This window comes from Lycium barbarum, chromosome 11 (genome assembly GCF_019175385.1).
Source record: "Lycium barbarum isolate Lr01 chromosome 11, ASM1917538v2, whole genome shotgun sequence".
NCBI classification, from domain to species: Eukaryota; Viridiplantae; Streptophyta; class Magnoliopsida; order Solanales; family Solanaceae; genus Lycium; species Lycium barbarum.
The window spans coordinates 62,816,038-62,828,565 of NC_083347.1; the positions used below are offsets into that span (position 1 = coordinate 62,816,038).

The 12,528-nt window shown below is 40.2% G+C and overlaps 1 long non-coding RNA gene across 1 annotated transcript; it reads left to right on the forward strand.

Moving 5' to 3' along the window:
• The first annotated feature begins 8,453 nt into the window (after positions 1 to 8,453).
• Positions 8,454 to 9,970, forward strand: LOC132619256 (uncharacterized). The gene is made up of 2 exons (XR_009574635.1): positions 8,454 to 8,779; positions 9,719 to 9,970. It is a non-coding gene; the product is annotated as an uncharacterized LOC132619256 (long non-coding RNA).
• Positions 9,971 to 12,528: the final 2,558 nt, after the last annotated feature.

A 12,528-nucleotide genomic window follows, 5' to 3' on the forward strand; every position in this document is an offset into this window, starting at 1 on the left:
CGTTTGAGACGAGGATAGTGATTCCATTATGGCTTATTGTGTATCCTTTTTCATGCTATTGTTGGTGTGCCTATGCGTGGTACTTTTGATATTGATTTGATTATTGACATTGAACTCATACATTGCATGCATTCTCATCCTTCATGATATACTGTTGATACATTGATGATACTTAAGGAAACACCGTTATGAGCTGGGCTCAGTTGGATGAGAGTGATGTTACACCTCGGAAAATTTTCCGTTGATGCACAAGTGGATAGACTAGTGAAGAGTAAGAGCATACAGTATTTCAATAAGTACGAAATGACATTCGATGACCCTAGTTAAGATTTCAAAGATGTTTGAGATAGGGGAATAAAGTTGGCCAAGAGAAGGCAAGGCATACGATAGGCATCGGAAAGGAATTACGAGTAACGAGTTCACGAGGATTTAGTGAGGAGAAGAGTTATAACGTCCCTTAGATTGTTAGTGAGGTGACAAATAAGTGCTAAGAAGGTTCCATAAGGATTGGAGATCAAACGAGTCGTCGAAAACGGACTTCGGAATAGTGGGGATTATACGGCCAAACATACTGGCCGTATAAAATATACGGTCCGTATGTTAGGACCGTATAATCAGCCCAGAATGGCATACTTCTCTGGACCAAACATACGGCCAAACATACGGCCTGTATAATATGTACGGACCGTATATTGGTCCGTATACCTGGTCGGGGACTGAATGGTTCATTAAATAAAGGATCCAAGTGTTATTTCATTTCATTTCCATATCACACCCCTTCTCTCTAAAATATCTCTCTACATTTATTTCACAAGAATTCAAGAGGTATTAGTGATCAACAACATAAACTAAGTGAATCAAGTGTAAGAAAACCCATTAAAGTTATTCCAAAACAAGAAATCCAAGTGAAGGTAAAACTAGGGTTTTTCTCAAGTGAAGTGTTTGCACCCAAGGTTCATTCCTACACCATCTAAGGTATGTTTTATGACACTTCCTTGTTGGTTAAGGTATTTGAAAGTTGAAACACTTGGATTCTATGAGGAAATAGGAAATGGGTCATGAATATGGGAATAGTGTCACTTTTGAGTAAATGTTTGGATTGAGTTATGATTCTTGATACATTATGATTATAATCATGTTATAAATGACATTGAGAACATGGAATAGACTTTTTATATGAATGAACGCAATTGTGTTATATGACCATGAATATGGATGAATTGGAGTGAAATGAGGAGTAAGGGTAATGTAGGTGAATAAAGGCTATTGTGATGATATTGTGAATATTATTATTGACGTTTGGGAGTTGTTATATGATATGGAGGAAGTAGTATGAACAAAGGAGATGCTGTCTGATTTTTCCTAGCTTTAGTCATGAATGCTAAGCAATCAATTCTCTAATGTTAGTATGCACTTTAATGAAGGTAGAAGCGTGAGCATTGAAAAAGAACATACAAGTGTAGAATAGTTGAACGGAAAGGTATGTAAGGCTAACCCTTCTTTCATAAGGCATGGTTCTTTGGCCAATCATCTAAATCTTCTATAAGTCTATGACGTATTCCAAATGATTCTATCTTCAAAAGCTACTAAGCTTATGATTCTCGATATGTATTACGATTGTACTAAGTTCCTCGAATGACGAGTAATCCTATAAGGATAGATGTAATTTACGACGATGATAGTGATAACGATAACGATGATAATAACAAAAACGATAACGATGATAATAGCGATGATGATAATGATAGGGATGATAGTAGTAAGATGCTTATGAGCTTATATGTATGTGTGTCTATGTATGGTTATTATGAAGCCCCGAGCTTATATGGCCGGGTAGAATATGTAGATATATATATATATATATATATATATATATGTGTGTGTGTGTGTGTATGTGTATGACGATGCATGCGCACCACTGCAGTTGGGTACGGATAACCCTGAAGCCTTGGTAGGGCCAGGTAGATGAACCCTGAAGCCTTGGTAGGGCTAGGTATGTGTAACCTTGAGCCTTGGTTGGCCAAGTATGTATGAAACACCGGTCCTTCACGGTCGGGTATGCTATATATAAATGCTATGTATATGACATCGATATGAGTACGAATATGCTAAGTATATGTAAGTGTTGTGTAAAGGTTATATATATGCAATGTATATGAATGTAAACGATATGAATATGAGTATGAATGGAAAAATGAATACGAATACGAAAATGGATACGAAAAGTAAACGAGTACGGATATGGATGTACGTACACAGATACACAATAGAAATGGAATGTCCCTATGGAAAGCAAGTAAGTGCTATGACGATGATATCATTACCTCCCATCCTATGCTATCTCATATGTTGTCTATTACGCTTTTATATTGATATTGATCATGCTTTACATACTCAGTACATTCTTCGTACTGACGTCCTTTTGTTTGTGGACGCTGCGTCATGCCCGCAGGTGGCCAGGAAGACAGACTTGATCTATAGCCTCATTATTCAGGGACTACATAGCAGAGCTCCATTTCATCCGGACCTACAACTTTTGGCATAGATTCTTTTGTGTACATATTTATGGGCACGGCGGGGTCCTGTCCCGCCTATATGATATGACGTATTATTCTTAGAGGCTCGTAGACATATGTATATGGGTAGATATGTTTGGCCTTGTCGGCCTATATTTTGTATATCATTTTGATAGCCTCGTCGGCTTATGTACATTGATATGGCATAGATGGCAATGATGATATAAAGGTGTTGATTGTCCAATGGGACTAGTATGATGGATGAATAGAAATATATGTTTTATTATGTGGCGCACCTAGATGTAAGTGTAATGGTACGCTAAGGGGCGCCCGGGTGGGCTAGCACAGGGTGCTCGTCGCGGCCCTCTGGTTGGGTCGTGACAAGTGACGAGAGGACCGATGTTCGATGTTCGATGTTTATCCCGGAATCGAGGGTGAGTGTAGTGATTGCCGAGGATGTTGTCGGAATTGTGAGGTAGCGATTGTCGAGGTTGTTGCCGGAATCATGAGGTACATGGATATCGCGGATCCCCCATGGGTTGTGCTGCTGAGATGTGATGTTCTATCATCGTAGTATATGTGTACGGTGCATATGCATTGCATCCATATTTCATACATTGTTGCATTGCATTGTGTCTTTTGACTTCTCGTGATATTCTTGTGATCTGGTTATGATATACGGATTCAGATTGGATGCATTGAGACTTGACACGGTTTGGCTTAGTTGCTATAACCATAGGCCATGATCTTGAATTACTTATGTTTGACACTCATTGGCTCAGTTGTATTTTTGGCTTCCTAAATGTAGGCGAATAATGAAAATCAGAATGACGTGATAAGTTCCTGATACTAAAAATGAATAGTGTAATGGTAGTTGACAGGTGATACTTAAACCAATTGTCCATTGTGTGTTATATGAGTTAGAAGGGAGCATGATGTAAGTTAGGCAAACGGATCACTAAGGAGGAATTAATGAGAATAAGAATATTTATTTGTTGAGCCTAGCGGTAGGTGATGTGCACTGTCGACCTAGTTTTACCTACCATGTTTATTTGTGAATTCTAATACTGATATGTTTTTCTAACCATTGTCGGCCTATAATGCTTACCAGTACTAGTGTTGTACTGATACTACTGTTGCTACATCCCTTTTGGGGTGTAGAGTTTTTCAGGAAATTGATTGTTGGAGTTTTCTAAATGATGCACGGTACCTATCTTGAAGGCCTCCATCATTTTCATTCCGAGATGGAGGTTGTGTCTTACACTTATTATTGTATTCCGGTTCAGCATTAGTCGCTCTTGTACTTGTCTAGGCCAGCCCGTGGGGAAACTGAGTTAGTGTATTTATTGAATAGTTGTAAACACTTCCGCTAATTATTTGAGTGAATCGGTTTGATTTCTATTTTCGATTATAACATATCTTGTAAATATTTTTTGTTGGGTTGAGGGTTCGCCTATCGAGGTGGGAATGGTGGGTGCCCGCGTGATCCTAAAATGGGTCGTGACAAGTTGGTATCAGAGCCTAGGTTACCGGTCTCACAAGTACAAGAGAAATCTCTAGTGGAGTCTCGTGGAATGGTACATAGATATTTGTGCCCATCCACGAGAAGCCATAGGACATTTAGGAAATCTCCTTTCTATCTTTCCAGTCATGCTACTTCGGTAAAATTGGTATCTCGGTGTGTCCAATTGGTATCTTAACGTTTTTGGGATATGTGGTGTGTTTGGACGGACTTCAGTTGAATACGTTCTCGAAGCAGTTCTTAAAATTATTTATGAGAGTGGGCATTGAGGTTGGGTCACTACCAGTGGTGCCGCTGAAGCGGCTGGCATATCGCGCCAGCGATTCCGCTTCCGCGAAAGAGGGACCGCTGGAGCGCCACTCCTAATTGTCCACAGCCTCTCCCATATCAGCCCATCCGCCTCAGCGCTAATTCCATAGTGGAGGCCAGTCCGCTGAAGCGAGCCTGTCAATTCCCCCTCGACCGCGTCTGCGCAGAACCGCCGCTGAAGCGTGATGGTTGCAGCGATGGCTCGACAGCAGAAGCGGTGTTCCTAAAGCCTCAAACCAGTAGCTTTCTACCGAACCTCCAACCTGTATAATTCCAACCAAATTCAAAGAACACAGCCATTTCACCAAAAATCAGTCACATAAAAACAAAGCTCGACAAGGGCGGAAAGCTATCCATAACTTATTACAAACCAGATTATCCAAAAACCAAAAGAAAATTGTTCAAACCATTGAACCAAACCACAGAACCGAAAGAGATAGTGTTTGAGATAAAAGGCCCTACAAGGGCAACCAGGCCTTGAGGTGGACTTTGTCCCGAGACTTGTTCTTGACCCGCTCCTTCTCAAAGTCACTACGAAGCTGGACATGATCTGTGGCCAGAGAAGTGTAGACGGCCTGCAAAGTAGAGAGTGACTCACCCATCTCTTTCTGTGCTTCCAAATAACTCTTCATCTCCTCCTGGTAAAACAACCCTCGCCAGTACTAGAAGAACCCACCTCCACTGAAGGCCTCGACATACCCTAAAACATCGACATCATTTCGTCAAAGCGAGTATCTATACGCTCAAACGGGCCCTGAACAGGGGCAACTCCATCTCAACCACCACCCACACTAGCACTAGCACTCTTCCCCTCACCAACCTTCCTTTTCTTGCTATGGATAGAAGTACCGTGACCAACCACTCGTGATGGGTGAAAATCAGCATCAGAATCAACCATGTTGTCCTCAGGCCTCATGTGGATCCCAGCCTTCTTACACAATAAAGTGATTAATGACGGGAATATCAAACTCAATGGCCCATGCCTCATAAAGTCTTTCCATTCTTCAATCACCTACGAACCCACATTCACAGGTATGTTATCCAAGATAAAAGCAATCAGAAGGGCCTAGGATAGGTCACAGAGGTGACATTCCTAGAGGGACGGACCCGGCGAGAGATGATATTCAACCACCTCCTTACCTCAGTAGTAAACTCATCACTCCCTATCCCTACCCTGGACCTACCCCAAGTGATAGAAGCTCTATCCTCCTCAGCCACTAGCTTAGACACCAGCCACTCCCCATTGTCAGCAGTATTTTTAGCCTCCAAAAGCTCCACCGCGTTATTATCCACTTTGTGCACTCGGTTTATCGCCCTACCCTCGACTTTCACGAAGACCCCCGAATCACAATCCTCGAGTCAGTAGAATCCCAATCTATGGTAAGCAGCATGGCATGGAATTCCCTTACCCAATTCTCATTGCATCGCCCGAGATCCTTAACCAAACGCATCCACTTTATCGCTTGCAACCTCTCAGAAACTCAGGGGAACATTTCTCTACGTTAGTCATATTAAAACCCCTCTCCAATAGTAGGGGCATGCGCCTCTGCTCCAAGAAACGACGCTCGCATTGGGGACTGACGAAGATTTGATAGACGGGTACTTTCTCCTCTTGTTATTCTTGTTGCTCGGCTTCTTGATTTTTGGCCATTGTACCTGCGGGGAACAGTAAATTATGTGGATTCATGTTACCAGATTTAAGAAATCAAAAGTTTGCATTTTACGCTCAAAATCTCAGCAGAATCAGTTATTTCCAAAATTTCTAGTTGCAGTTTTTGTGCAGAAACCGCTGAAGCGGTCACTCAGACCGCTACAGCGGAGACGCTATAGCGGGCATAGTGACCGCTTCCACATCCCTTGCCATTTCTCACTCGACCGTTTCTGCGACCCTTTAGACGCTAAAGCAGAGCTGCTCCAGTAGTCCCTTGACCACTGAAGCGTTGTCATCTTCTCCAACAGACCCGATTTTCCCAACACCCAAAGACTTTAAAAAATTATTTTTATGTATGGATCGAGCAGATATCAAGCATGCAAGATGTTTGAAACCCTTAGAAAATAATTTCTAGCAACAACAAACCCAAATTTCGATGGAAGCCAACACCCTCTTCCAGAACAAAAATTCTTTACTATGCTCAAGTTTTTCAATCCAAATCTGCGCATTAACTACACTATATTCGATGTATAGATTATTCTAATGCTAGACAAGTTGCGTAATCCAATTTATCGAAACCCATTAAGTCTATCAACCAAAAACCAAAAAACCCCAACTTTTGAATTACAAACCCGTTTATTGAAGCATGGAAACTCAAAAATTCAGTTTCATTACCCTATTATGAGTAGAGGAGAGTGATTTATTACCTTAATATTGGATATACGAGTGAGGTTGGCGTTGATTGCGAATGGCCTTTGAAGCTCCTTTTTTTCCCTTCCTTGGAGAGCAAAAATATAGTAGTGTAAATTTGGGTTTAGGAGTAGAATGAAGTGTGAGGATGTTAAGGAGGATTTATTGTGTTTAAGAGGGAGATAGGAAGTTGTGGAGTGGTAGGATATGGAGAGGCAGTCGGGGATTTGGGGGAGTGTATTTGAGGGAATGGGGAAGGTGGAAAGGGGTAAGGCCTTTTATTTTTCTGATTCCCCGTTGACCGCTCCAGCTGTTGTCCGACCGCTTACGCGGTACCGCTGCAGCGCTACATCAGGCCGCTGAAGCAGGCTCCTAGAAATTGTTGTTTCCAATAATTTCGTCCTTTTAATTGCGACCCGAGTTTAATGCCTTACCCATATTGTTATACCCCATATTTTCATACTTTGGGACGTTTTAAACTGAACGCGACAAGTTAAAGACAAGACTATTTTAAGATACGAAGTAGAGACTTTAACTTCCGGTTTCGTTTCAAGTCATAAGTTACCTACAAATTTCGTTTGGCATAGAAGCATTAATAGATAATTGGGATTAAATTAACCATGATTAGATTATTAAGTGGGATTGGAAAACTAAATCAGTCCATTAAAAATAGCCATAGTTGGCCGTGTAGTTTAGTGGGAAGGTCAAAGAATATTTGACCCAAATATTGAATGGGACACTTGTCCAACTCTTGCAACTCATATATAAGGTAAAATGCTGATTCACTATCAACTAACTAGCTCATTTAAACATTTCAAAGTGTAGAAAATATAGTGATAGAGAGAGAGGCTCTCGGCTACAAGCTGGCCGAGAACACCATCCTCCAAATTGCTCCAAACAAATCAGTTTCTTGGACAATTTAACTCCCCTAAAGGTGTATTAACGTGTAGCATTCATTGGAATAGCAAGAGCAAGTGTTAAAATTCAAGAAGTGAAAGTGAAGGGCTAGCCGATTGAAGTGTTTAGTTACAAGGTAAGAATGATCATTTTTCTTGTGTTGTATGATGATTTGAATGTATAATTCGTGCATGTTGTTGTTGTTTTGTTGTTGTGGTTGAAGTTGAGGTGAGCCGTGAGCTTGGGTGAAGCCATGTTGGTCTCATTTTGCATGTATTGTTGATGGGTTGGACGTGTGTCAACATATGTAAATGAACAAAGATTGTAGAAGTATGTTTATGATGTTGCATATTGGTATTGGACTGTTTTTCTTGAAGTTGAAGTGGGCCGTGTGTTGTAGACTTAAATGGAATCATGCTTAATCTTATTGTACATGTATTGGGAAGGAATTGAATGTGTTGTAGTGTGGATAAATGGATGAAAATCATGAAGTTGTTGTGGTTGTGTTGAAGCCGTGTAGGGGGCTGTTTTAGAGGAAATTTATGGACTGTTTTGTGTCATGTTTTGATTGTTGTTGTTATGGACATTGTGGTGTATTGTATGCATTATGAATATGTGAATTGAGGTGTTAAAGAAATGAATCATGTTGAAGGGGGAAAACAGTCCAAACCGTGGACTGTTTTAATGTTAGATGTTAAATGTTGGTTATTGTGATGAACGTATAGTGAAAGTGAATTTTAATGATTCAAGTTGAAATTGAAATGGTTTGTGGGCTGTTGTAAGAGTTAATATGATGCTAAAACAGTTCCAATAATCGTATAAGTAATGTTGTAAACGTGTTGTTGTCATTGTAGTTGAAGTTGGAAAATTGCGAAGCGAAAATGGTAATGTTGTGTGTGCTGTTTGGCCGTGGATAAGGGCCTGTTTTAAATGATGTACGGACTGTCCAAAGTTCCCTTAAGTCATGTTTAAACAAGTTCGGATTGATACATGAAAGAATGACTAACAATATTAGCTTGTAGTACTAGTTGGTTTGAATGCGAACGAAACGTCGTCTAAATGTTGGAAAGGGATTGTTAACGTTAAAATACATATTGAATTCCCTCGTAGACTAATTGTAGCTCTTGATATCTTGATATAGGATAAGTACTATTGGGCAGCAAGTACAAGTTATAATACGACTAAACGCTAAAGGTATGTAAAGCCTATTCCTTCTTTCTTTTGGCATGTCCTAGACGTAAGTAAGAAATGATATGAACCTTGGGGTAAATTCTACTCTCTAGTTCCAAGCATGACTTATGATTCTATTCATTCCATAATGTTATGGTCACGAGCCTACTATATGATTGACTAATGAATGATGTATAGAAGTTCCTACTTTTAAATAATTGCATAATTAAAGGCATACTTGACTATCAAAAGTTACACCATGTCAAATTGATACATGTACATGAAATCTGAAACGTTCCTTGCTATAACTTGTAATGAGATTTAAAAAGAACTGAATATGATTATTATCCTAACACTTTAGAGCTGGTTAGTTACTTATCTACTGAGTCTCAAAAGATGAATTGCATATATGTGGTTGCTTATTATTCTGCTCGTGCTTACTGCTATATCCTTCACTGAGTCCCGGGCCAGGACACGTTTTCGTGCGCATATTTACTATATTACTCACCGAGCCCCTCACTAGAGGGCCGGGACACGTTATATATATATGATGATATGATGATATGATGATATGATGACATGATGATATGGAGATGGCGGCCAGGAGGGCATATATTCCTTATTACCGAGTCCCTCACTAGAGGGCCGGGACACGTATATGTTTATGTTATGATGCTATGATTATAATTACCGAGTCCCTCACTAAAGGGTCGGGACACGTTATATATGTTATATACAGAATGATTATTCAGCCTTGGTTACAAAACTCTATATTGATATTGATATGAGAACGATACAGATGAAATATGTTCAAAGGCAAGTTTTATGAAATTCTGTTTGTTGCATTGGGTCCTACACACCTTGTCTCAGTATGAGTCTACCACTATATTTCATGCTTTACATGCTCAGTACATATTCCTTACTGACCCCCTTTTCTTCGGGGGGCTGCGTTCATGCCCGCAGGTACAGACGCTCATTTCGGAGATCCGCCAGCCTAGGATATCTATTCAGCTACTTTGAAGTGCTCCTTTGTTCCGGAGCCTAGCTTGTGGTATAACTCCCTTTTGTTGTATATGTATGTGTTTATTTGGGGTACGGCGGGGCCCTGTCCCGTCATATGATACTGTCATTACTCTTAGAGGTCTGTGGACACATGTGTGGGTCTGTATATAGTTGTTGTTGCATTGTATGAATATGACTTATGTTTGGGGCGTACCCATTCGTAATGGCAGCCTTGTCGGCTTGCATATATATATATGTTTGGGATGTTGCGTGTAGTGGCAGCCTTGTCGGCTTGCGTAAACATATATATGTTGTTGTTGAAGATCGTAACTCCTCAGGAGACAGGTGCCTACGACATACAAAATTGTGACAGCTTTAGAATAACGTCCTGTCTTTTTTATACAAATAAGTTCATAATATGCTGGTTATAAAAGATTATGGTTAACAGGTGATATGAGTGTCCAATTCGGACACTAGTCACGGCCTACGGGGTTGGGTCGTGACACATATGTCCCCAATGGACCTATGATTATAAATCCTTCGGATTCATCGGAGTTATTACCCTTGGGATTTCGTCGTGAAGACTAGCGGTCGAGCCATCATAATGTGTATACTGCTAGAATTAAATTCGTGCATGTTGAACCTTTTCTGATAAGTCTAGACGGGAGTGGTAACGTTAATTTTGGTGATGCGTTAAGTTGAGAGTTACTTCTTTCAGGCCTTTTGTTTACTCAAGCTTATTTTAATAGAGACACCGTATCATAGAGCTGGCATAGACTTCCACGAGATAAAGTTGTTCAAAATCCACGCTACTAAGTTCAATTCACGAGCTTACTTCTCCATGCGCCTTGGTTCGCTTCTTGCCGTTTGAGGACGAACGATTGTTTAATTGGTATCTGATGTAACGACCCGTTTAGTCGGTACCGTAAATCCCGAAAGATTCACAACTTTGACATAATGGAATTGTTCAGTTCGTTATGTATTCCCGATGAACATCTAAATTAAATGGACCCGTTGTGCGGATAGTAATTAAAATATCAAAATTCGAGACTTGGACCCAGTCAGGTCGCCCCAGCGCCAGGATGACTACCATAGCGGTCACGCCCCAGCGACCACACCCCCGCTGAGGCAAAGGCGGGAAAGGTTTCTTTTGACTGCTAAATTTGACTCGAGGACACCGAAGTGGTGCCACTCAAGCACTAGACGACCAATGATTGACCTATTTAAAACCCCATTTATTGACTTGACCTAGCAATTATTTTCCCAAGTTGTACCCACCATCTAGAGGTATTTTCAGCTCCTTGAGACCAAAATGTTGGGAAGGTAATCTCCTTAATTCCCTCATTTCTCTTCCTTTAATTTCTCCTTTCCTTCCTACACTAACCTTGATTATGGCAAAGCTTTAAATGAAGGTTCTTTCTTCAAAATTCTTATGGGACCCTTGGGGAATTATAGTAATGATTGTCCTAGTATAATTAGTAGCTCTAAGATGGCTTCCTTATTGCAAGAATTAGTTTAATAACTAATTCTACACCCAAATCCTTGCTATTTCTCAAATGGGTTAAGTTGCTAAGTTGCTAATAGTGTCTCATATGGATCATTGAGAAAAGTTTGACTTAGGTAAACCTAATTTTTCATAAAAGCGATAAAATAGTAATAATCAAGAATCTAGAATGAGTAATTTAGAAATGATGATTTTACCCCTATGACCAGATTTCTTCAATTGTTGATAGATTTCTTCAATTGTTGCTTACTCGAATATATTCATCGTTATTAGACCTCTCGGATCTACAAATTCCCAACGAAGATGGAAGATGGAATCCAAGTGGATGTTCGCACACCTATTCAGCGTGAAGTAGGTTACGACTTCTTTTCTTGGTAGACTCTGGTTAGACTTAAAGCATAATTCGTGTATTAGATGAAACGGAGAATGCATATATAGGATTTCAGTGTTTGGGATGGAAATCTAAGGTTGGTACTGTTATATTGATTATGTGTTTGAGGTTGTGGCCTGTAGATTCCCTAGGTGCGTGTGTTAGTGTTTCTTTGCGTATTGGTGGATTTTATGTGGCTTGGAAGACTAGTTTTTCGGTACTTGGCTTGCATGTTCTATGGATGAGGAATTCCCGCATGAGTGCATAATCATGTCCTGTGTTATTTAATATTGAATCATAAATTGGTATTGGAATTGATAAACGTGCCAAAGAACATTAAATGATTCTAGACTGGATGTTTAGTAGTTGATGCCATAAGTTAGAAGCGTAGTTATCATATATTGATGTCGTGAGGAAGTAAAGGAATGAAATGATGTTTTTATTGTGATTTTGTCCGTGCTGAGCATTGGTGACTAGTGTTAATCTCGTTCATGATATTGTAGTATCCTACTTGTTGGCGTTTGAGACAAGGACAATTATTCCATTATGGCTTATTGTGTAGCCTTTTTCATGCTATTGTTGGTGTGCCCATGCATGGTAATTTTGATATTGATTTGATGATTGACATTGAACTCATACATTTCACGCATTATCATCCTTCATGATATACTGTTGATACATTGATGATACTTAAGGAAACACCGTTATGAGCTGGGCTCAGTTGGATGAGAGTGATGTGAGGACCGATGTCCAATGTTTATCCTGGAATCGAGGATGAGTGTAGCGATTGCCGAGGTTGTTGCGGGAATCATGAGTCAGCGATTGCCGAGGTTGTTGTCGGAATTGTGAGGTACATAGACTTCACGGGTCCCCCATGGGTTGTGCTGCCGAGATGTG